The sequence below is a fragment of the Oncorhynchus kisutch genome, linkage group LG8 (genome assembly GCF_002021735.2).
Source record: "Oncorhynchus kisutch isolate 150728-3 linkage group LG8, Okis_V2, whole genome shotgun sequence".
Classification (NCBI taxonomy): Eukaryota; Metazoa; Chordata; class Actinopteri; order Salmoniformes; family Salmonidae; genus Oncorhynchus; species Oncorhynchus kisutch.
In genome coordinates, this window is record NC_034181.2 from 27355988 (window position 1) to 27381128 (window position 25141).

The window sequence follows — 25141 nt, forward strand, 5'->3', positions numbered from 1 at the left end:
CTGACGCAGCTCTGAGCGGGGGCCAGCCCCTCAGCCATGTTGTGGTCGGAGAAACCATGAAGACCAGACGGCTGCCAGGACTGCCTTAGCTCTCCCCCACTTCCTCCTTCTTTCCACTCTAACTTCCCCTTCTCACTCTCTCTCGTATGGTTCACTTTCTCACTCTCAAGTTTGATATCTCTCTCATTTCTCTCTTTTTTTGTCATCCCTTTCTTCCTGTCTGTAAGTTATCTTTTCTCACTTATCTCAAGTTCAATAATGTATCTTTGTCTTCATTCCATTCCCCATTTCAACATATCTCTCTATCTCTATTTTCCTCTGTGTTATCCAGTATCCCCAGTTCCTCACTGTTAGCCTCTTAGGGGTTCCTCAAAACTAATAAATGAGTAACATGGATAAACACTAGGATATCCCTCTGTTTGCCTGCATATCAATACACTCACTCGCCAGTGGTCTAGAGAAACCTCACATCAGCATTTTAGGGCAGAGCCAACAGCCTCCAGTTTATGAATCTTTTAGGTTTTTTAAGTATCCAACTTGACTGTTATTGAATTGCATAAGGTAAATTATTTTGTATGGTTTTGCGTTTTATGGTCCATCTGCAAGTATGGTTTCATCCCCTTAAAATGCCAACACTCTGTTATTGCTATTCTGATCCTTTCAACTCCAGTAACTCCCCCTGCCTACACTCCACACACACTTCTCTTCACACCACTCACCCAGAACAGAGCCTAATAATTTCCCTTGGCGCTGGCTGGCCCCCTGTCTGGTGTAGAGGGTGGAGTGACTGTTTGCCCCAGGACCCAGCGCTGATTACAATAACCCTTTACTGTGATAAAACGTTGAGTTCTCAGTTGTGTTGACATGGGACTACTGTTTCCCTCACCAGCCAGCCCACTCCTTCCAGGTGAGATAACAGTCTCTCTGGGGGGCTCACAGGGGCCCACTACCTGCTGAAGGGTGCTTTAATAGGGCCTCATTTGGGAGAAATTACCCTACTTTTCCCACCAGCAACCCCTTTACACATGTGCCTAGGGCTGTGGTGGTCACGAAATATAGTCAGCTGGTGATTGTCAAGCAAATAACTGTCGGTCTCACGGTAATTGACCGTTAATTAACATAACACATTTAGCATCTCCTGGCTTCCACACAGTGGCCTACAAGCCACTGAAGCAGACCTTTGGAACATCTACATTTTGAAAAGTCTAATAAATCCATATAATATAGCCTACACCTTCACAATAAATACATTCTTTATTTTAGACAGGTCAAAAGAAGCATGATATGAAGAAAATGTAGTCTATTTCAGAAGAACAAAATAGCATACTCTGAGATGTCCTTATGTTAGGTCCTGATCTGGCTATGCCAAATGGCTTTGGGCTATACTAGTTAATTTAGCAGACAAGATTTGCTTAGAATCTTGTGGCATTATTTGATATTATTTTATAGTATGAAGAATACAATTGAACAAAGCTGAATAAGATATAAAGGATATTTTCTCCAAAAGATTTGAGGGAGTGCGCACATGCAGCTATTCTGGGTTGAGTGGTTAACGAAGATATACGTACTTCTATATGCTTAATTTTTTGTTATTAATGTCATTTGGGCTATATGTTTTGATTTTCAATACACTGTAATGCTGCGTGATGCGACTCTAATGATTATTTGAAAAAAGTTGCTTGAAGGGCATGTGCTCTGCTTTGTTTTTTTGCGCAGGCTGTACACACTCAGTCTCTCATTCACAATTTGACAAGCACTTGATAATGCCTCAGATTTCACAGCGGCATCCCCTATGTGTGGATGTAATGCACCCTACAAAAATCCATGCTTTTTTAAGGCCAATGGCTGCGGTGCCTGGGCCCGGAGTGCTGCATTGTGCCCTTCTCCCTGAGTGCTGCACGCTCTGAAGCACCTCTCACTCACATGGCTCTCCATCCGTCTTTCTCACAGGCTACAAGTGAAGACAGGCACATCAGGGATGCAACTGCATGCGTCCTTATCCAATTCCGAGGTGCATATTGAAGATATTGGAAGAACTGTCCACATTTACTTTTCGTCAGCCGACAAGATAAGTAGGCCTAATGAACAGCAAAAGCACTAGCCTATGTCAATCTACTATCCCCCAAAGTACAAAAGTCGACCCATTCTTTTCTGTGCGAGAAATAAAAATTACAAACATAGTCTGGGACAGTTGTGGGATGCGATGGATCCCAGATGAATACCACTAGCATCAAAAATACTTTTTTACGCAATGTGGCTGACACAATGTCAGAACGTTTAGCTTGAAATGTTGATAAACTATTTCTTCACATTATAAGCGTAGCAATGCGCACATGGCAGGAGGCTATAAGCGCAAATGTTCCATTAGCGGGAAAACACTATTATCAAAAGTGACCACAAATGTGATTATGCATGTAAATGGTGCATTTTTATGGTGAAAATCTTCCCCAAACTTGAAACTCACGTGCTGCTTATATACTGTATATACACACACACCAGTTAGGCTCTACTGTACACCCCTTGTATTGTAAAGCAGATGAATGTGCTTAATTTTAAGACGTTTTTTGGCCACTTTAGTTGTGATACAAACCTTTTCAAAAAATATAGTCCTACACTCTACATGAGGTGTGCCACTATGATTAGAATTTTTTTTTTTTTAAAGGCATTGTTTCTTTTGCTGGGCATCATTCATTATAGATTCAATCTTGTCTTTACATATACTAAATAATATATGTGTGAAATTAGTTTTGATTTAGAATGGACCATTATCATGCACCTGTCTTGAAATACATGCCCTCTATGCACTTAAATAGCAAATGGAGGATGCTTTTCCCATGGTTTATTTTCATGCCAGCCAGGTAGCCTGTATTCCTGTTGTAAAGATACGCAATGTGCTTAATATTAGGAAAGTTGAGAAATAAAAATAGTAGGCCTAGCCTATAGAAAGCTGATGGGAGCCTCCTCTTTTTAGTAGAGGCCATCCCTCTGTTTTCTCATACAATTGCATAGCCTACAGAAATGTTGCACAACATGAGGTCATGGGCTCTCATGAAGTGTTTGAATCGATTACATTTGCATTGATGACAGAGTTATTAGAGGGACAATATAGTGCTGAGTACCAGGCAGTTAGCAAGATTGGTAGGCTATTAATAACCATCAGCAGCATCAGAGCTTTGAGAAGCCTAATTACCGTGACTGCCTTCATGAGTCGTGACAGCCGGTGTGGCGGTAACATGGTCACCGCAACTGCCCTACATGTGCCTACACATGTTGACACAAGGTGTACCGGTGGAGGCTCCTCAGAGGAGGAAGGAGAGGACCATCCTCAGTGAATTTCATAAAAACACAATTTTTAAAACATTGAAAAAGTTGTACTTTTTAGATAAAACTATACTAAATAGAATCACGTCACCAAATAATTGATTAAAACACATTTGGCAATGAACGTCTACAGTAGCCTCAACAGCACTCTGTAGGGTAGCACCATGGCGTAGCCGGAGGACAACTAGCTTCCGTCCTGCTCTGGGTACATTGCCTCAATACAAAACCTAGAAGGCTCATGGTTCTCACCCCCTTCCATAGACTTACACAGTAATTATGACAACTTCCAGAGGAGGTCTTGCATCATGAATATGTTGTCCACCCAATCAAAGGATCAGAGAATTAATATAGTACTGAAAGCATAAGCTACAGCTAGCTAGCACTGCAGTGCAGTGCAGTGCAGTGCATACAATGTGTTAAGTAGTTGATTCAAAGAGAGAGAAAGATAAAAGTTGAACAGTTTTGAACAAATCCATTTCTTCCAAAATGAAGGAGAAGCAAGTGAAAGATAGATACATCATTTATTTTTTTACTTTCAGTTTCACTTACTTAGCTAGCAAATGCAGCTAGCTTGTTTAACCTACTCAAACACCCTGCTCAAAAATAAGGATGCTATATTAGCTAGCTGGCGATGACTATCCAACAAAACACGAGAACTCTTCAAAATCAAGGTAAGCTTTTGGTTTTACTAATTTATTGCTACCGGGGCCTGCCGGTGTAAGAGCTAAACTGCTTACTGACTGTAGACTGTAACGTTACTGTAACGTCTATTAGCTATGTTGACTATGACGTTACTTTAGGTAATATGGTGACAACGATGTAGGCTGTGTGTAGTGGTTATGATATGGTTTGGCTTGGAAAGTTTTTTTCGCCTGGTCACATACAGCTGATGTGTTGTGCATTGAAGTCTACAAGCGAAGGGACAAGGTAATAGGAGGAGAGAAGGAATACAACTCTGCTATGAAAGTGAACTGTGAAATGTGATCAGAGGTGTATTCATTCTGCCGATTCCGTTGAAAAGAGTTTCTTAAACGGAAGCAAACGGAACAAAACGGGGATAAACGTAGCTACATTTGTCGAATAGAAACTCTCGTTTGCAACTGTTGGACTACACCTTATATCAGCTAGATGCAGGCAAGACTGTGCAAGGCTGTGTTTAATGTGTCACTGTCTGTCCATGTGTCACTGTCTTTTACCTTAAATGTATCTCTCGACCTGTGTACGCCTACTTTGTAAACTTTCATTCATAGGCTAGGTTGTAGCAACCTCGTGATGACTATAGGGACATTTTTAGTATCATGTAGGAGCCTAAACCTCTCGCTGTTACATTGAACTGGGTGAATGGGATATGAATGACAGTCATCCAATATGCTATAAATATAGGCCATTCTCATGAAAAAATGTATCTTAAATGTCACTGACCACCACTGAGGTGTACATATGTCAGAAGCCCTTTGATACAGCATATGAGACACTCAAAAACTCCCACACACGCATGGACAGACTACCGAGATACACATACACACACAGACAACACACGCACGCACGCACACACGCGCACACACACACACACACACACGCACACACACGCACGCACGCACGCACGCATGCACGCACACACACACTGTCAAAATACCTAGAATTATCCAGTTAAGTAGTACTAGAGGGCCATGGTGGGGGTTTGTCTGGGGGGGTTGAGACAGGGACAGGGATGCTGAGATTAGACACTTATGAGAGCGCCGTTCCGGGTGTCTCAGATCACAAGCAGCGCTGAGTGGAAGTGTCAGCTCCTATTCAGAGAGCCCTACTATGCAGCGGGTGGATAGCATCCAGGACCGCCGTCGGGACTGTATAGGAGAGGCCCCTGGAGAGGCCCCTGCCAGCACCCAACCTGATACCCCTCCTCTCAGCCCCCTCTTCCCCTACCATAAGGACAAATAAAAACCAGTGACACTGGATGACTGGAGATGGGACAGCACATGCACATAGTGTTGCCATAGTGTTGCCAAGGGAAGTTAGTGCAGCATTCTCAGTTGATGCAGCATTCGAGTGCGAGGTCAAAGATGAGCTGTGTGTGACGTTCTTGTGATTGTTAGGCTCTAGCTTTGCGGATACATGGCCTAGAGAATGTATTTGTGTGTTTTAGAAACATAACATAGATGTATGTTATTAATTATTAGTTGAAGTGGACATACGGGATATATCTTTGGTCTGAATTTGAACTCATGTGATGTCCTGTTCTCTTGATCTATGACCCATTCAAAGTTCCAGTTAAGAGTAGTCTTAGGTGTTCCCCCCTTCCTTCCATCTACACACTCTCTCTGCTGCCTGTCTGCTGTCTGCCTCTCACAGACTGTGGAAAATGTGCATGATCCTTTGATTTACTTTACCTCCCCTAACTTCTCTGTACTGTACCACTACCCTGACTGACCCCCCTCCCAGGGCTGGTCTGCATTACTGCAGCCATCACCACAGCAGACAGGCCAGCTGCAAACTGGGACTGGGACTGGGGACTGGGACTGGGACTGGGATTCTCTCTGGGAGGGTGAGAGTTAAGGTGAGACTGAATGATGACAATCCTCCTCACTCAGAAAAGCCAGAGCGGTGAGGGTGCTGTATTCATAGCGTTGATTGTTGAGGGTTGTTTTCACTTTTGTTCCTTCACTCACTTAGCTGAGTTCTTTCCCTTAAATGTGTGTACTCTCTGACCTTGTTAGGTGCTTTGGAGTTTGGTCCCCTGCCTGTTGTCAGAGTGGCTGACTAGGGTCCAGTCTGTCTGGTGTGTCTGACCTAGAGATAGCACGTCTCTGTTTTAGTTTAGAACCTCTTGAAGTGTTCCCCCCAGTCCCAATGGCCCGGGTGCAGAGTTCCCAGACCCAGGATGAGTGAGTGAATACTATTGGATGGGTTCAAGTCACTCAAGTCACTCCAATCAGAGGATCCCGTGGGATCTGTGGCCCGTTGGCTCCACCACATCCAGCCCATGGGCTCCAAAAACAAAACATTACATCACACACAGGCTGATAACAGACAAACCCACTGAGTCAGAGAGAGTCTATGTGGAGTAAGATAACACTGTATTAAGACAGCCACCCCTCATATTTCTCTCTGTTTCTCAAGCCCCCAACCAAATCTCAAGCCTTGGCTGAAATTCCAAACCAGTGGTGTAATTACCTCATCGTAATTGTTTTCTATGAGGTTGGGGAGATATTGTCTTACTGCTGGACCTGCAACACAATGGTCTTTATCTCTGATTGAGCTTGAAAAAACATCTAAGTATTTGCAGATGGAGGCACTTTTATAAACTGCCAGAGAACATGGATATAATGTATGCCTGGATCGCATCACCCTTCCAAGCAACACAACTCTTGTTTTCACTGGGGATATCCCAAGTTACAATACATCAAATAACGCTATCAAAATTATACCCCATTTTATTACAACAGAATATCAAACATATTCTGTATTCCTTATATTTGATTATGACTTTGGAGTTTATGGTTGACTTCAGGAAGCATAGAAGGGAACATACCCCGATCCACATCAATGGGACTATAGTAGAGAGAGTCACGAGTTTTAAATGGTTTGGCGTCCACATCACAGAGGACTTTCATGGACCAACATCGCCACCTCTCCTGTCAAGGCGCAACAGCGTCTCTACTTCCTATGGCGGCTGAAGAAATACGGCATTCTGCCCCGGGTCCTCTCAAAATACTACGGCTGCATCATCGAGAGCGTCCTGACCGGTTGCATCACAGCCTGGTATGGGACTTGCTCTGTCCACGAAAACAAGACCCTCCAGCGGGTGGTGAAGACGACCTAGTACACCCCTGGGGTCGTGCTTCCACCCATCCAGGAAATCTACTGGAAACGGTGCCCGAAGAAGGCCGCAGCATCATCAAGGACCCCACACCCCAGCCACAAGCTGTTCACTTCTTTACCATTGGGCAGAAAGTATTGGAGGTCTGATACCAACAGGCTCAGAGACAGTTTCTATCTACAAGCCATCAGACTGCTGAACACTTGAACTGGACTGACCACCTGCTCTGATTCTCCGCGTCTTAGCACACATCACAGCTGCTGCTACCAGACTCTTATTTTACTGCTCAATTTATACTCTTGCCTCCCATCCCCTCTTCTCCAATACACCTGGAAATATTGGACTTTAAATTGTGCCTTCCTGTATTATACTGATGCTAAAATGTTTATTCTATTCTACTGCCATTTACTTTGTTAGTATTCTTATGTTTTACTATTTCGTATTGCTGTTACATTGTTGAGAAGGAACCTGCAAGTCAGCATTTTGTTGGACGATGTACACCATACGTATCCCATACATACAACTAATAAACCTTGGAACTGGTAATGGAGGTCATAGTCTCCCTGGCATATACGCTGTGATAGTATTCCTGTCTCCCTGGCATATACGCTGTGATAGTATTCCTGTCTCCCTGGCATATACACTGTGATAGTATTCCTGTCTCCCTGGCATATACACTGTGATAGTATTCCTGTCTCCCTGGCATATACACTGTGATAGTATTCCTGTCTCCCTGGCATATACGCTGTGATAGTATTCCTGTCTCCCTGGCATATACGCTGTGATAGTATTCCTGTCTCCCTGGCATATACGCTGTGATAGTATTCCTGTCTCCCTGGCATATACGCTGTGATAGTATTCCTGTCTCCCTGGCATATACGCTGTGATAGTATTCCTGTCTCCCTGGCATATACGCTGTGATAGTATTCCTGTCTCCCTGGCATATACGCTGTGATAGTATTCCTGTCTCCCTGGCATATACACTGTGATAGTATTCCTGTCTCCCTGGCATATACGCTGTGATAGTATTCCTGTCTCCCTGGCATATACGCTGTGATAGTATTCCTGTCTCCCTGGCATATACACTGTGATACTATTCCTGTCTCCCTGGCATATACACTGTGATAGTATTCCTGTCTCCCTGGCATATACACTGTGATAGTATTCCTGTCTCCCTGGCATATACGCTGTGATAGTATTCCTGTCTCCCTGGCATATTCGCTGTGATAGTATTCCTGTCTCCCTGGCATATATGCTGTGATAGTATTCCTGTCTCCCTGGCATATTCGCTGTGATAGTATTCCTGTCTCCCTGGCATATACGCTGTGATAGTATTCCTGTCTCCCTGGCATATACGCTGTGATAGTATTCCTTTCTCCCTGGCATATACGCTGTGATAGTATTCCTGTCTCCCTGGCATATACGCTGTGATAGTATTCCTGTCTCCCTGGCATATACGCTGTGATAGTATTCCTGTTTCCCTCAGGTCAGGTGTGTTAGTTGGCCTCCTGCCCGTTTCCCCTGCTGTGACTGAGTTATGTGAGGATAGAGTGTGAGAAAGAGAGGATGACAATGGGAGGTTCCAGTTGATATCACAGACTGAACATGATTTATAAAGACAGACACGTGAAACAACACAACACCGGGCAGCCTACCTCAGGAGGGGGCCGCAGGCAGCACATTGAGACATTAGGGAGGCAGTGGAGGCTGCTGAGACACATAATAATGTCTGGAAATGAGTTAATGGAATTGCATCAAACACATGGAACCCATGTGTTTGACATATTTGATACCATTCCACTCCAGCCATTACCAGGAGCTCCAGCCATAACCAACCTCCTGTAAAGGGAGGAGGTTTTGCTGAATTAGTGCGGCTGAAAGAGCCCCATCAAGCCATGTTTCTCAGCCAAGCGGAGGCTGCGGTTTCTGGGCTGCAATTACGGCGTGGCCGAGAGGCAGAGGCTCGGCATCTTTAATAAGCCGCCAAAATGTAATCTGTGTTTTCACAGCTCAGCTCGGCTTATCAGAGGCCTACACTCTAAGCCCCTCACTTTAAACATCGCTGGGCTGCAGCTTGCCATTAGCAAGGGGAGTGTGAGAGTACGTGGGGCTGGTGTGTTCAGGGTGTGTGTGTGTGTGTGTGTGTGTGTGTGTGTGTGTGTGTGTGTGTGTGTGTGTGTGTGTGTGTTCAGGGTGTGTGTGTTCAGGGTGTGTGTGTTCAGGGTGTGTGTGTGTGTGTGTGTGTGTGTGTGTGTGTGTGTGTGTGTGTGTGTGTGTGTGTGTGTGTGTGTGCGTGCGTGCGTGCGTGCGTGTGTGTGTGCGTATGTATACATGAGTGTATATGTGTGGGTGGGAGAGCGAGGTGTTGAGCATTTGTATGATGAAGGATGCAGCTGTTAAGCGTGATTAGCCGATTTAATGACTGTAGTTTTTAGTAGCTGTAAGTGGAAAGACCCCAGTGTGAGGTCACGGGTGTGGGAGCCGCACGAGACCAGTTCCTCTCTCTCTGAGTGCTGACCACTCCCACTCCTCTTGGATCACACAAAGGAACACTGTCAAAAACAACATATTATGACCCAACATAAAGCCACCACTTTCCAGAGCTGTCTCTGAAGTGGCCCTTCTCTCTCCTCTCAACCACCCCCCTGGTCCCACAGTCGCCTTGTTTGCATTAAACAGGTTTTAAAACCACTGGAACACTGACACGTGACATACACATACACATACACATACACATACACATACACATACACATACACATACACATACACATACACATACACATACACCCAAACACACTCACACATACACATACACATACACATACACATACACATACACATACACATACACATACACATACACATACACATACACCCAAACACACTCACACATACACATACACATACACATACACACACACATACACATACACATACACATACACATACACATACACATACACCCAAACACACTCACACATACACATACACATACACATACACATACACATACACATACACATACACATACACATACACATACACATACACATACACATACACCCAAACACACTCACACATACACATACACATACACATACACATACACATACACATACACATACACATACACATACACCCAAACACACTCACACATACACATACACATACACATACACATACACATACACATACACATACACATACACATACACATACACATACACATACACATACACATACACATACACATACACCCAAACACACTCACACATACACATACACATACACATACACATACACATACACATACACATACACATACACCCAAACACACTCACACTCACACTCACACATACACATACACATACACATACACATACACATACACATACACATACACATACACATACACCCAAACACACTCACACATACACATACACCCAAACACACTCACACATACACCCAAACGCACTCACACATACACATACACCCAAACACACTCACACATACACATACACCCAAACACACTCACACATACACATACACCCAAACACACTCACACATACACATACACCCAAACACACTCACACATACACATACACATACACATACACATACACATACACATACACATACACATACACATACACATACACATACACATACACATACACATACACCCAAACACACTCACACATACACATACACATACACATACACATACACATACACATACACATACACATACACATACACATACACATACACCCAAACGCACTCACACATACACATACACATACACATACACATACACATACACATACACATACACATACACATACACATACACATACACCCAAACACACTCACACATACACATACACCCAAACACACTCACACATACACCCAAACGCACTCACACATACACATACACCCAAACACACTCACACATACACATACACCCAAACACACTCACACATACACATACACCCAAACACACTCACACATACACATACACCCAAACACACTCACACATACACATACACATACACATACACATACACATACACATACACATACACATACACATACACATACACATACACATACACATACACCCAAACACACTCACACATACACATACACATACACATACACATACACATACACATACACATACACATACACATACACATACACATACACATACACATACACATACACATACACCCAAACGCACTCACACATACACATACACCCAAACACACTCACACATACACATACACCCAAACACACTCACACATACACATACACCCAAACACACTCACACATACACGCAAACACACTCACACATACACACTGATTTATTTAGAAGGAAACGTAGACACACACGTCACGAATTACACACATAAGCACTTTCAGATGCACACACATACTCCTGCACGTACACGAACACACACTCACCGTCAGCCACAAAACACTATTAGCACAGACACACATAGCCATGAAGGCATCCTATACATCCACACAGACAGGCATGCTCCCAGCCGTATGCAGACAGGCCTGTGCTGCGGAGATTCATGGCTGTGTAAATGGCAAGCGACAGCAGCACAAGTGCTGAGCCCAAATTGGAAGCAGCTGAAGCAAGGCAAGGGAAGGAGAGCAAAGGGTCCCAGATGAGATTAGAGACGAGAGAGTCCAGCCCCTGGCACCTCGCTTCTCCACTCAGAGGGGATTAGTCACAACAGTCATTCATTACCATACGACACCAGCCGATTTATTAGTGGGACCAGCCATCAATTAACTAAGCAAACAGGGGAAAGGAGCTATTTTTCTCTCTCTGTCTGTTTTGCGCGCTACTCTGTTGTTGTGTGTTTGTGCTCATTTGTTAAGATGGAAATGGTAAAGAGTTGTTTTAGACTATTTCAAAGTATATCTTAGAGGAAACCAACTATTGCCACAAGTCAGATGAAGGTTGAGATTCCCTGTGCTGCAGGACAGTTTATTTATGGTTTCCCTGGCTTCCCTGGAGTCCCAAGGCATCGTGGATTATTGAAAATCATGCTTCTTCTTCTGGGGAAATGGACCCAGCAGGCAGAGATATAACTGTGTGCATGCCTGCCCTCTCCACCACGCACTCACACACACAGACAGACACACACACAGACAGACACACACACACACACACACACTCCTGCCCTAGCCCAATGGCAGCCACTATGCGCTCCTCTGTACCCAATAAATGAGAGGCATTACCTCTTACCCTGCAGTTTAACATGACCTGTGTGCTGCTGTATGAGTGACCCACAAGCAAAGGACTATAGGGGGAGAGTGGGGGAACAAACATAAATTGGGTTTAAACATCTAAAAGAGAACCCGTCAGATATCCTATTCTTTTTGTTTTGGGTCAGTGCTGCTAATGACCTCACCCTGATCTCCCTGTGTTAGCCTCAGTTCTCAGGAGAAGCTTGTGGTGTAAAGAAGGTCAGCCATGGTGTGGAATTGTGCTGCAGCCCTCGACTGTCTCTGCTCTACATCCTGACTGAGTGATGTCATCAGAGGTGCACTAGGTCTGTCTGATGTCCCACAACCCCTCAGAGTCTAAACCTATTACCTTTACTGTAGCTTTGATGGATTATGACAAGGCTGTGAGGTATATTTCTAAATGTTTTGACATTGTTGAGGCTGAGACAATGGCAGCATTAATGGGACTGGCCTGTGCTCTCAGGGTGCTGGTGGTAATGTGCTGTACATCCCTGATGAGTTCACCTAGCCCAGCGCTGGCTCCCAATGGGATTGCCCTCCCTTCGTCTGTGGATCTCTTTCACGGAAGGACCTCCGCTCATTCCCTCAAGTTGGGGCGGGGGTAGGCCGTCATTGTAAATACGAATATGTTCTTAACTGACTTGCCTAGTTAAATAAATTAAACCTAAACTATCTTTTCTCTTTTCTCAATCTATCTTCTACCTCTCTCCTCACCTTACCCTGTCAGTCTCTCCACTCACTTCTTCTCTCCTGTCTTCTTGCATCCTCATTCCTCGCCTCTCCTCTTTCCTCTTATCCTTTCGTCTGTTCCTCTCTTATCTCTACTTCTCTCTTCCCTCTCGCTGTGCAGTGCGTCAGTCCTGGCTGCCTCTCAATCCTCCACACTGCCAACTCTCTCTCTCTCTGACTGATCCCTTTATTGTTTTATTACAGCCCTGGGCAGCTGCAGATATTAATCCAAATTAAATCGAATTATGCCCCTCCCTCCTCCTCTCCTCTTTCCTCCCTCCCTCCTGCAGTTGTCCAGATGCTGCAAAGCAAAATGTTTAGTATGAAACCAGCATGGAAACTATGCTAGCAGTTGCTATGCTGGTGTTGTGTATCATAGTGTATATGCAGTATCTGTTTGAGGTTTTGCATACTCCCAGAAGTCTTAATTGTCTGATTGCACATTCGTCATCTTTACATGAGTTCATAAACATATACGACGCCACATGAAAGGGACTCAAAGAATTGTGGTCCAATTGGTGTGGATTGAGAAAGCAGCTATCTAAACCAAACCATGCCTCCCACTACTACACTCCCCTATCCCAAACCACAGACAGACAACCACAACAAAGCATTGGGCTGCGGTGGATGGATGGGTGGTGTTCAAGGATCATTTCAAGGACCTCCCAAAACCCATCGTCTTGCTGTTCCTCTAAAACCCAGTCCTTCAAACCAAACTGGATAAATAGGTAGACTCAGGTTGCAGTCACATTGCTATCCTCACTCTGCCCTTTGTGAACACTATTTACTGCTCCTCTCGCCTGCGTATGTGGCGGACTGAGGTGGTGCTGAGTCAGAAAGAGAGAGGTTTGGTGATGTTAGTGATTCATTATGGGTTGGAGCTGGAGAAGGGGTTTTGGATGAGCTGTACTTGCACACAGGCTAATTAGAGACAAGCCTGGTTCTGTGAGCAGCAACCAGAGACTACAAAGGATAATACTTCCCTCTGGCCTCTGTGGAATCAATCGCCTTGACTGGGGGAAAATTACTTCACCTCATAGGCTGGAACAGGGAACAGTGGAAGGTATAGGAGTGTCTCTAACGATCCGAGTACTGGAATACAGTATGAGGCCAAATTAGGGGTGTGAACATTTAAATGTTTAAATGAAGTTGGGATCCTTAAAGCTGCAATATGTAACTTTCTGGGCGACCTGACCAAATTCACATAGAAATCAGTGGAGGCTGCTCAGGGGAGAACGACACATATTAATGGCTGGTATGGTATCAAAAACATTGTTTTCATTTGTTTGATACCATTCCATTTACTCCATTCCATCCAGTAAACTCCATTCCAGCCATTATTATGAGCCGTCCTCCCAAGTCTAAGAAGCGGTAGATATGCTCTAATGGCGATATTTCTATGCTTCTTGTGCTTAAATTTTGTTTTTTGTGCATCTTTTACTTTCGGTTTTGTTCACCAGCTTCAAACAGCTGAAAATAGAATACTTTTTTAAATGGAAACTCTATTTCACAGAGGTTTAGATGGTACAATGATTCTCTCCGCTATACTTGCATGTTTTGTCACATCAACTGAAATTAGGTGAACTATTCACATTTTTTAAACCAGGAAATGGCGATTTCTGCATTGGGCATCTTTAACGTTAAGAAAACTCCCTAGCCGACAATATGCTATAAAGGCACGGGTAGACAATATGCTATAAAGGCACGGGTAGACAATATGCTATGAAGGCACGGGTAGACAATATGCTATAAAGGCACGGGTAGACAATATGCTATAAAGGCACGGGTAGACAATATGCTATAAAGGCACGGGTAGACAATATGCTATAAAGGCACGGGTAGACAATATGCTATAAAGGCACGGGTAGACAATATGCTATAAAGGCACGGGTAGACAATATGCTATAAAGGCACGGGTAGACAATATGCTATAAAGGCACGGGTAGACAATATGCTATAAAGGCACGGGTAGACAATATGCTATAAAGGCACGGGTAGACAATATGCTATAAAGGCACGGGTAGACAATATGCTATAAAGGCACGGGTAGACAATATGCTATAAAGGCACGGGTAGACAATATGCTATAAAGGCACGGGTAGACAATATGCTATAAAGGCACGGGTAGACAATATGCTATAAAGGCACGGGTAGACAATATGCTATAAAGGCACGGGTAGACAATATGCTATAAAGGCACGGGTAGACAATATGCTATAAAGGCACGGGTAGACAATATGCTATAAAGGCACGGGTAGACAATATGCTATAAAGGCACGGGTAGACAATATGCTATAAAGGCACGGGTAGACAATATGCTATAAAGGCACGGGTAGACAATATGCTATAAAGGCACGGGTAGACAATATGCTATAAAGGCACGGGTAGACAATATGCTATAAAGGCACGGGTAGACAATATGCTATAAAGGCACGGGTAGACAATATGCTATAAAGGCACGGGTAGACAATATGCTATAAAGGCACGGGTAGACATATGCTATAAAGGCACGGGTAGACAATATGCTATAAAGGCACGGGTAGAGTTGTGTAATTTCAATAAAAAGAAAGGAAGAGCTAAACTAAGCTACTTTGATGACTCACTCTCCCTCGCGCATGGCTCGCCTGCTTTTGCTCGCCTGCTTTTGCTCGCCTGCTTTTGCTCGCCTGCTTTTGCTCGCCTGCTTTGCTCGCCAGCTTTTGCTCGCCAGCTTTTGCTCTTCGCCAATGATTGCAAGTGTGTATTCAGTCTTCAGTCTGTTGCGTGTAAAATATCTTCTCCTATTAATTGATGTTAGGCCCTGCTTTACTGGAATTGCAAGATACAGCATTCCATTGTGAGATACAGCTTTTGATTGCCGATAGATAGCCCTAATGCACGTTTCTGACTGTCTGCCGTGTGGCCGACCTGCTTATACTGTGCCCCTCACCTCTCTTTCCATCCCTCGCTAGCTCGCTATGAAAAGATGTGGGTTCTCGGAAGTATGGCAACTAATCAGTGTTAGGGTTAGAATTAAGCTTAGGGTTAGGGTTCGGACGTAGAGTTAGTTTTAGAGTTAATGTTAGGGTTAAGGGTTAGGGACTGAATTGTGTGTCCCCACAAGGTTAGTTATACAAGACTGTGTGTGTGTGTGTGTTGTCAGGCCCTGGCTGTGAGCTCAGTGTGAATGAGTGAGAGGATCATAAACACCTGAGGAGGCAGGAACACACAGCTCTCTCATTAGGCTGTATTATGTTCCTGACCAGAGTGGAGCGGGGGAGTCCACTGTTGGCTCTGCATGGCCGTGGAAGGCAGGCGGGAGTCCAACCATAACACAGGGCCATTAACCCATTCTGGATGAGTCCCAGAGGGTGGCAGGGCGGGGCAGGCGGAATGCAGGCCTGGGATTGGAGGTTCAGGGGTACGTCCTCTTGTTAATGATCTCACCCTGCAGAGACTCTCTGGCCAATAAGTTCTCACAGTTTCACTTCAGAATTAGACGTTCATCCATGTTTCTCAAACGTCAAATTTCTAAGTTGTCCCAAACGTCGAAACTCAAAGTGTTTTTAAGGTTAAGTTTAGGCATTAACTCTGTAATCTTAAGGTAAGAGTCAAAAACAACTGTCACACTCTGACCATAGAGAGCCCTCGTTTCTCTATGGTGTTTAGGTCAGAGCATGACTAGGGGGGTGTTCTAGTCATTTATTTTCTATGTGGCTGGTTTGTATGGTTCCCAATTAGAGGCAGCTGGTAATCGTTGCCTCTAATTGGGGATCATATTTAGGAAGCCCTTTCGCCCACCTGCTTTGTGGGATATTGTTTTGAGAGAGTGCATGTAGCACTTCAGTACTGTATGGTCGTTGTTTGTGTCTTGGTTTCACAAAAATAAAGATGTGGAACTCCAATCCCGTTGCGCCTTGGTCCGTCTCTCCACACGACCGTGTCAACAACTTTCTATGGCTGGATTCAAACTTGCAACCTTTTGCACCAGAGGCAGATTCTATGCTTACACCCATCCACAACACCCTAGCAAAACTGAAACCTACTTGAAGGTAACAGCGCTCACTGTTGCCCCTAGTGACTGGTTTCCATGTCAACTCCTGACGTCGTCAGACACGGATGGGCATTGAATACTGACTTGTATCACGGTTGACCTGGCTGCTCTGACGTATCACGGGTGACCTGGCTGCTCTGACGTATCACGGGTGACCTGGCTGCTCTGACGTATCACGGGTGACCTGGCTGCTCTGACGTATCACAGGCACACTGCTCTGACGTATCACGGACACACTACTCTGACGTATCACGGACACACTACTCTGACGTATCACGGGCACACTGCTCTGACGTATCACAGACACACTGCTCTGACGTATCACGGACACACTGCTCTGACGTATCACGGACACACTGCTCTGACGTATCACGGACACACTGCTCTGACGTATCACGGACACACTGCTCTGACGTATCACGGACACACTGCTCTGACGTATCACGGACACACTGCTCTGACGTATCACGGACACACTGCTCTGACGTATCACGGACACACTGCTCTGACGTATCACGGACACACTGCTCTGACGTATCACGGGTGACCTGGCTGCTCTGACGTATCACGGACACACTACTCTGACGTATCACGGACACACTGCTCTGACGTATCACGGACACACTACTCTGACGTATCACGGACACACTGCTCTGACGTATCACGGACACCCTGCTCTGACGTATCACAGGCACACTACTCTGACGTATCACGGGCACACTACTCTGACGTATCACAGGCACACTACTCTGACGTATCACGGACACACTGCTCTGACGTATCACGGACACACTACTCTGACATATCACGGGCACACTGCTCTGACGTATCACAGGCACACTGCTCTGACGTATCACGGGCACACTGCTCTGACGTATCACAGGCACACTACTCTGACGTATCACAGGCACACTGCTCTGACGTATCACAGGCACACTACTCTGACGTATCACGGACACACTGCTCTGACGTATCACGGGCACACTGCTCTGACACAGTCACACCATCCTTCTCTTTCTCCAGCCCTGAACCCATGACCTGGGAGTACAACACACTCCCTGACCATCACTTGGAAATCTCTGTACCACAGATCTAATCCTCTTCACCAACAAATGTCTATTCTCTAGTGAGGCAGAAGGCAAAAGACAGTGCTAAAGTTTGGTTCTGCCAAAGTCCCCGCCCCTCCATTATGGGCTTGAAGGAGAGAATATATGTGCGTGTGTATGCGCGCGTGCGTGTGTATGCGCGCGTGCGTGCGTGTGTGTGTGTGGATACATGCGTGTGTGGTTTGTGTATGTGTGTGTGTGTGGTGTGTGTGCATATGTGGGTGTGTGTGTGTGGGTGTGTGGGTGGGTGGGTGGGTGGGTGGGTGCGCGTGTGCATGTGTAAGGACAGTATGATGGAGTCCAGAGGACTCTGAGGTGTGACAGTGAAGGAGTCAGGACAGAGGAGATATGAGCTCTTTCTTAAATGATGCATGTCTTACACGCTCTATTAACGCAGGGTAAACCCGGCAGAGGGAAACGCTCCTCTGTCTGGTGTGTGTGTGTGTGTGTGTGCGTGTGTGTGTGTATGTGTGTGTGTGTGTGTGTGTGTGAGAGAGAGAGAGAGAGACAGAGAGAGTGAGACAGAGAGAGGGAGGGAGGGAGAGAGAGAGATAGATAGAGGCAGAGAGATAGGGAGAGGCAGAGAAGCAGAGAGAGGCAGAGAGAGATTGAGAGAGATGAGGTCTAGACATAGTATAGTCTCAGTGCTACTGGGTGGGAGCAGAGCAGGGCCTCCCATCACAGCCCTGTCTATCTGCTGCTGTCGTTGTAGTGAGGCAGGGAGAAGGGTGGCTGTATTATTTATGTTGGCTCACATGTTGTCTGTCTGAAGGGTTCAACTGACAGGGACTGCACTATCTGGGTCTGAGAGACAATGGGACGGTCAGTCAAATAACTGCTTATTCTGGAGCTAGATACCTGCCTCTCACCTAATGAATTAAATGAAATAATGCCCTGGTTCTCAATCATGCATTCATGCAAAAATAAGTCTCTGAGTATCATCAGACTGTACACAAATCTCTCTCTGTCTTAGTCTCCTTAAAGATTATTATTCCTTCCTGGACCTAAATCCTTCATTACATCCTATTTAGAAATGAACTGAAACCTTATTCCCAGCTAATGCGTTTTGTATGAAACCTCCACTTTGGCTGTGTAAATCTAGCTGCTGGTGTAAACAGAGACACATTCAGACTGTGTTACTGAAGCTGTAGCCAGATGGGTTCAGAGACTGTTGAGAAGTGCTGAAAGTCCAAGCTCAGTTTAGATCCTCCTCTCATCTCTCTCCTCCTCTCTTTCTCCCTCTCTCTCAGACAGGTAATAATCTATTCACCCCAGTTGTAGATGGAGAGAGAGAGGAGCTATTTTGGCAAACTGTAATTCCTTTCTCCTGACTGCACCTGACAGAACAGAAACCTGACCCACTCCTAACAGTACAGCAGGTTTCATAGAGCTGCGGTGTTCTGTAGTGTTCCATAGAGCTCAATAGTGTTCCATTGTGTTCAATATAGATCTATAGTGTTCCATGGTGCTCTACAGTGTTCCTTTGTGTTCAATATAGATCTATAGTGTGCCATAGTGTTCCATAGTGTTCCATAGAGCTCTATAGTGTTCCTTTGTGTTCAATATAGATCTATAGTGTGCCATAGTGTTCCAGAGTGTTCCATAGAGCTCTATAGTGTTCCTTTGTGGTCAATATAGATCTATAGTGTGCCATAGTGTTCCATAGTGTTCCTTAGAGCTCCACAGTGTTTCATTGTGTTCAATATAGATCTATAGTGTACCATAGAGCTCTATAGTGTTCATTTGTGTTCAATATAGATCTACAGTGTTCCATAGTGTTCCATAGTGTTCCTTAGAGCTCTATAGTGTTCCATAGAGCTCCACAGTGTTCCATTGTGTTCTATATAGATCTATAGTGTTCCATAGTGTTCCATAGAGCTCTATAGTGTTCCATGGTGTTCCATAGAGCTTTATAGTGTTCCATAGAGCTCATTAGAGTTCCATAGAGCTCTTAAATGTTCATTTGTGTTCAATATAGATCTATAGTGTTCCATAGAGCTCCACAGTGTTCCATTGTGTTCTATATAGATCTATAGTGTTCCATAGTGTTCCATAGAGCTCTATAGTATTCCATGGTGTTCCATAGAGCTTTATAGTGTTCCATAGAGCTCATTAGAGTTCCATGGAGCTCTTAAATGTTCATTTGTGTTCAATATAGATATATAGTGTTCCATAGAGCTCCATAGTGTTCCATAGTGTTCCTTAGAGCTCCATAGTGTTCCATTGTGTTCAATATAGATCTATAGTGTTCCATAGAACTCCATAGTGTTCCTTAGAGCTCCATAGTGTTCCATTGTGTTCAATATAGATCTATAGTGTTTCATAGAACTCCATAGTGTTCCTTAGAGCTCCATAGTGTTCCATTGTGTTCAATATAGATCTATAGTGTACCATAGAGCTCCATAGTGTTCCAATATAGATATATAGTGTTGCTATGGAAGCAGCCAAGGAGCCTGAGGGTTCTATCACAACATGCACCCTCGCCCCCCTTTCCACCCTCATCCACCCACAGAAATATGGTAAAGTGCTTTAGTGCTGAAATTGCTGTAAATAACTTTAGCATCTCATCTCACCACCAAGTGATGTCATTTCTAATTACGAATCTTTTATAAAGACCATTTTAATATAGATGGGAGTATAATGACTTTAAAATACTTATTTTAACATGATTGTCCTAAATTGTCACTTGTGATTTTTACAGATTTCATGAATAGTTTAACAGGCTGCTGATAAAACATAGATCGTCTGCTAAGTCAAGGACCTTGTTCTTATTAAACTCTACCAAATATATCACAACATTTTATACTCCCTGAAAAAGGACTTATACCTTCATAAACCCATTAAGTCCCAACAAAGAGTTGAAGATGGAGAAGGAGAAAGGGAAAGACAGGATGAGTGTGTGGACTCTTCACTAGTCTTCTTCCTCTTCCCACTGTTGTATCGTTTAGATTAGAGTTACTGTCCAACGGTTTGTATGACAGCTGGATCCAGTATCACCCCATCACTCAAAGCTACGCTCACCATGTAGACACATACTCACACACTCTCACTTATCCACATCCACACACCCTGTCCTGCTTACAGTACCAAACATACACTGTCACATTCTCTCACTCAGAGACACATGAACACACACACACTCTCTCTGTCTGTACCTGGATGCCACTATGTTTGATTTATGTTTCTTGTCTCACCAGTTCCTGGGCCAGGAGTCAGTGTGAGAGACAGTATACTATATATCCATTCTGCTTTACTACATTACACTGCAATACGCCTAGGGACCTAGGTCTCTCCCAGCTAAGACCTCTGGGCCTCCTCCAGAACACAACACACACTGCCAGACACATCAGGAGGACACACACACACAGAGGAGAGATACAGTGGAGCAGACAGAGAACGTTATGGCTGGATGTTTTATAAAGTCTCTGTACGTGTGTCATAGCACTGCGTCTGGCTGAGTGAAGAGTGCTAGTCTCTGGAGCGTGGAGCTGAGCTGGGCAGGTTTCCATTGTGACGGCTTAGAGGGACTGGGACCACTCCAATAAATCACACCGACCCCCGTAACCATGGGGGGTCCTGCCTGCACATGATTTAGACCTTATAAACAGTTACAGTTAGCAGCCAGAAAACACTACTTTAACTGCAAGTCTCTAATAACTCGTAAATGCAGGAGATTTTCTCTGGTGACCATGTTTGCGTCCAATAAAATCAGGTAATGAAATTATACCCAGTCCCCTACTCTACTAGATATCAATGATTTGATAATATTACACCATGTTCCAATTTGTTAGTGTTTCTTTATTATGTTCCCCCCCCCCCTGCTACATGAAAGCATATGGCTAACATCAATGGGTCATTCACATTGGTTCACCCTTCCACCAAGGCTGATGTGTGTGGGAGGGAATGTAGTACTTAGTGGTTAAGGGCTTAGAGTGGGGGAGCATGTGTTCTTTTGAACCAGTGTGCTGAGATAAGGGCCCCGTCCCACACGTATTCCCCTGCTGGGCCCCTGAGGGTGAGCTGACCCATGTTGACCCTGAGTTGTGATCAAACAGACCCTTTTTTATTAGCTGACGAGAGAACAGCTTTCCACAGATGGATGGCTCTGGATATATACATTCATTATTTCCCTTCGTTGTCGTTTTCTCTACAGTAAAGCCAGTGATAGTTCTATTTTTTGTTCCTTTTCCGTTTAGATCTGCCTCCTCTATTGTCCCTCTCTCCTGATCCTCTAATCCTCTTCCACAATCCTGCAACCTCCGCTCTGTGCGTGCGTGTGTGCGTTCATGGCGCACGCGTTTGAGTGTGTGTCCTTTATCCCTGCATGTCTTCACATACACAGCTCTGTCTGAAGGCATGTTGTGCTAATGTGCTTTTCAGAGATAAGATAAGACCCTCATCATTCTGCCTGCTGGGAAAAGGAGGGAACAAGAAGGGGGCGAAGACACCATGAATAGAATCCTCCCGCATTCTCTCTCTTACTCCTGTCCTTCTTTCACTCTCATTCAGTTTCCCTGCCTCAATTTCTCTCTGTCTCTTCCTGTGGTTGACGTGTAGTGTTGAGGTGGTCCAGTGTATTGAGAGAGCAGGCATGTGTCTCCGTCCTGCTGTTATTGAACCCCAGCCTCAGCTGTATTGTTGCCTGGCGCTTGGGCTGAGAATGAATGTCAGAGGAAGGCTAGATCACTTTATCACTGCAGCAGCATCTCAACAGCTCAGGCTGATAGATGGAAGGGAGTTGGAAGAAGAGAGAGAGAGGAGAGAGAGGAGAGAGGGAGAGAGAGAGACTGCAAGAGGGAAAGGGAGAGAGAGGGAGAAAGAGAGAGAAGGGGAGAAAGAGAGAGAAGGGGAGAGAGAGCAGCCGTCTCTATGGGCCTCTCTCGGAGTCCTCTACTGGCCTTGGTGTATTTCAGCCAAGACGCTGAGAAAGCCCAAACCCCCACGTCTGCTATAAGACTCTGAGAGCACTCATCACACGCTTAATAAATTCGACCTTTAAAATAAACAACTCCCTCTTTTAGCCACAGTAAAACAATAATGACAGGGAGGGGTGCATGCGACGAGGGCATTTTGTGTGTGTGTGTGTGTGTGTGTGTGTGTGTGACTGGTGAAATTTTACTGGTGGCTACACCTTGTTTTATTCACGCTTACATTTACATTTTAGTCATTTAGCAGACGCTCTTATGCAGCCCTGCTCTCTTCCCCAGCCCTGCTCTCTCCCCAGCCCTGCTCTCTCTTCCCAGCCCTTCTCTCTCTCCCCAGCCCTTCTCTCTCTTCCCAGCCCTTCTCTCTCTTCCCAGCCCTGCTCTCTCCCCAGCCCTTCTCTCTCTTCCCAGCCCTGCTCTCTCTTCCCAGCCCTTCTCTCTCTTCCCAGCCCTGCTCTCTCCCCAGCCCTTCTCTCTCTTCCCAGCCCTGCTCTCTCTTCCCAGCCCTTCTCTCTCTTCCCAGCCCTTCCATCTCTTCCCAGCCCTGCTCTCTCCCCAGCCCTTCTCTCTCTTCCCAGCCCTGCTCTCTCCCCAGCCCTTCTCTCTCTTCCCAGCCCTGCTCTCTCTTCCCAGCCCTTCTCTCTCTTCCCAGCCCTTCTCTCTCTTCCCAGACCTGCTGTCTCTCCCCAGCCCTTCTCTCTCTTCCCAGCCCTGCTCTCTCTCCCCAGCCCTTCTCTCTCTTCCCAGCCCTGCTCTCTCTCCCCAGCCCTGCTCTCTCCCCAGCCCTGCTCTCTCCCAGCCCTGCTCTCTCTCCCCAGCCCTGCTCTCTCTCCCCAGCCCTGCTCTCTCTCCCCAGCCCTGCTCTCTCTCCCCAGCCCTTCTCTCTCTCCCCAGCCCTGCTCTCTCTCCCCAGCCCTGCTCTCTCTCCCCAGCCCTGCTCTCTCTCCCCAGCCCTGCTCTCTCTCCCCAGCCCTGCTCTCTCCCCAGCCCTGCTCTCTCTCCCCAGCCCTGCTCTCTCTCCCCAGCCCTGCTCTCTCTCCCCAGCCCTGCTCTCTCTCCCCAGCCCTGCTCTCTCTCCCCAGCCCTGCTCTCTCCCCAGCCCTGCTCTCTCCCCCAGCCCTGCTCTCTCCCCCAGCCCTGCTCTCTCCCCAGCCCTGCCCTCTCTCTCCCCAGCCCTGCTCTCTCTCCCCCAGCCCTGCTCTCTCCCCAGCCCTGCTCTCTCCCCAGCCCTGCTCTCTCCCCAGCCCTGCCCTCTCCCCAGCCCTGCTCTCTCCCCAGACCTGCTCTATCCCCAGCCCTGCTCTCTCCCCAGCCCTGCTCTATCCCCAGCCCTGCTCTCTCCCCAGCCCTGCTCTCTCCCCAGCCCTGCTCTATCCCTTCCTCTGTCATGTTTTGGATGCCTGTCCTCCCCTTATCATCCCTTTGTGCTCTACACAGAGCATGCACACTTATCTCCAATGGTGCAAAACACAAACAGCTTGCGGGCCAGAGGGCTCTCTCTATTTCTGTCTGTCATGGAAATCAGATGAGAGACAGACCCACGCGCCTCTCTAACACTGTTCATGAGAGGGGGGCTGGGGTGGCTGGTTCAGATCGGGATAAGATAAAAGGTGTAGATGCATAGATCTGTAGCACAAAGGACCAGTGTGGAGATTAAATGAGATGAGAGGGCTTCCATCTGGGCTGATATCAGTGAGACAAGAGCAGCACACACAGAGAAATAAGATAACACTATACAACCATCCACACACACACACACATTCTCAGTATTTGTCTTGACTTACCCATTCATTAAATGCCAGGGGGTGGGAGTTGTGCCAGCTCCCGCCTGCCCGCCTGCCTGGTCGCGCTCACCTGGTGCTGAATGCTCAGGTCCTTTAAAGGTAAATTAACTGCTATTCATTCTTCTCACAAAGCCATTGGATTTAGTTCAACTA

General features: G+C 45.7%; 1 protein-coding gene across 4 annotated transcripts in view; it reads left to right on the plus strand.

Annotated features, from left to right (window-relative positions):
- LOC109895951 (EMI domain-containing protein 1) overlaps positions 1-25141 on the plus strand; it is a 94518-nt gene that overhangs the window by 15713 nt on the left and 53664 nt on the right. The gene's annotated exons all lie outside the window — the stretch shown is intronic.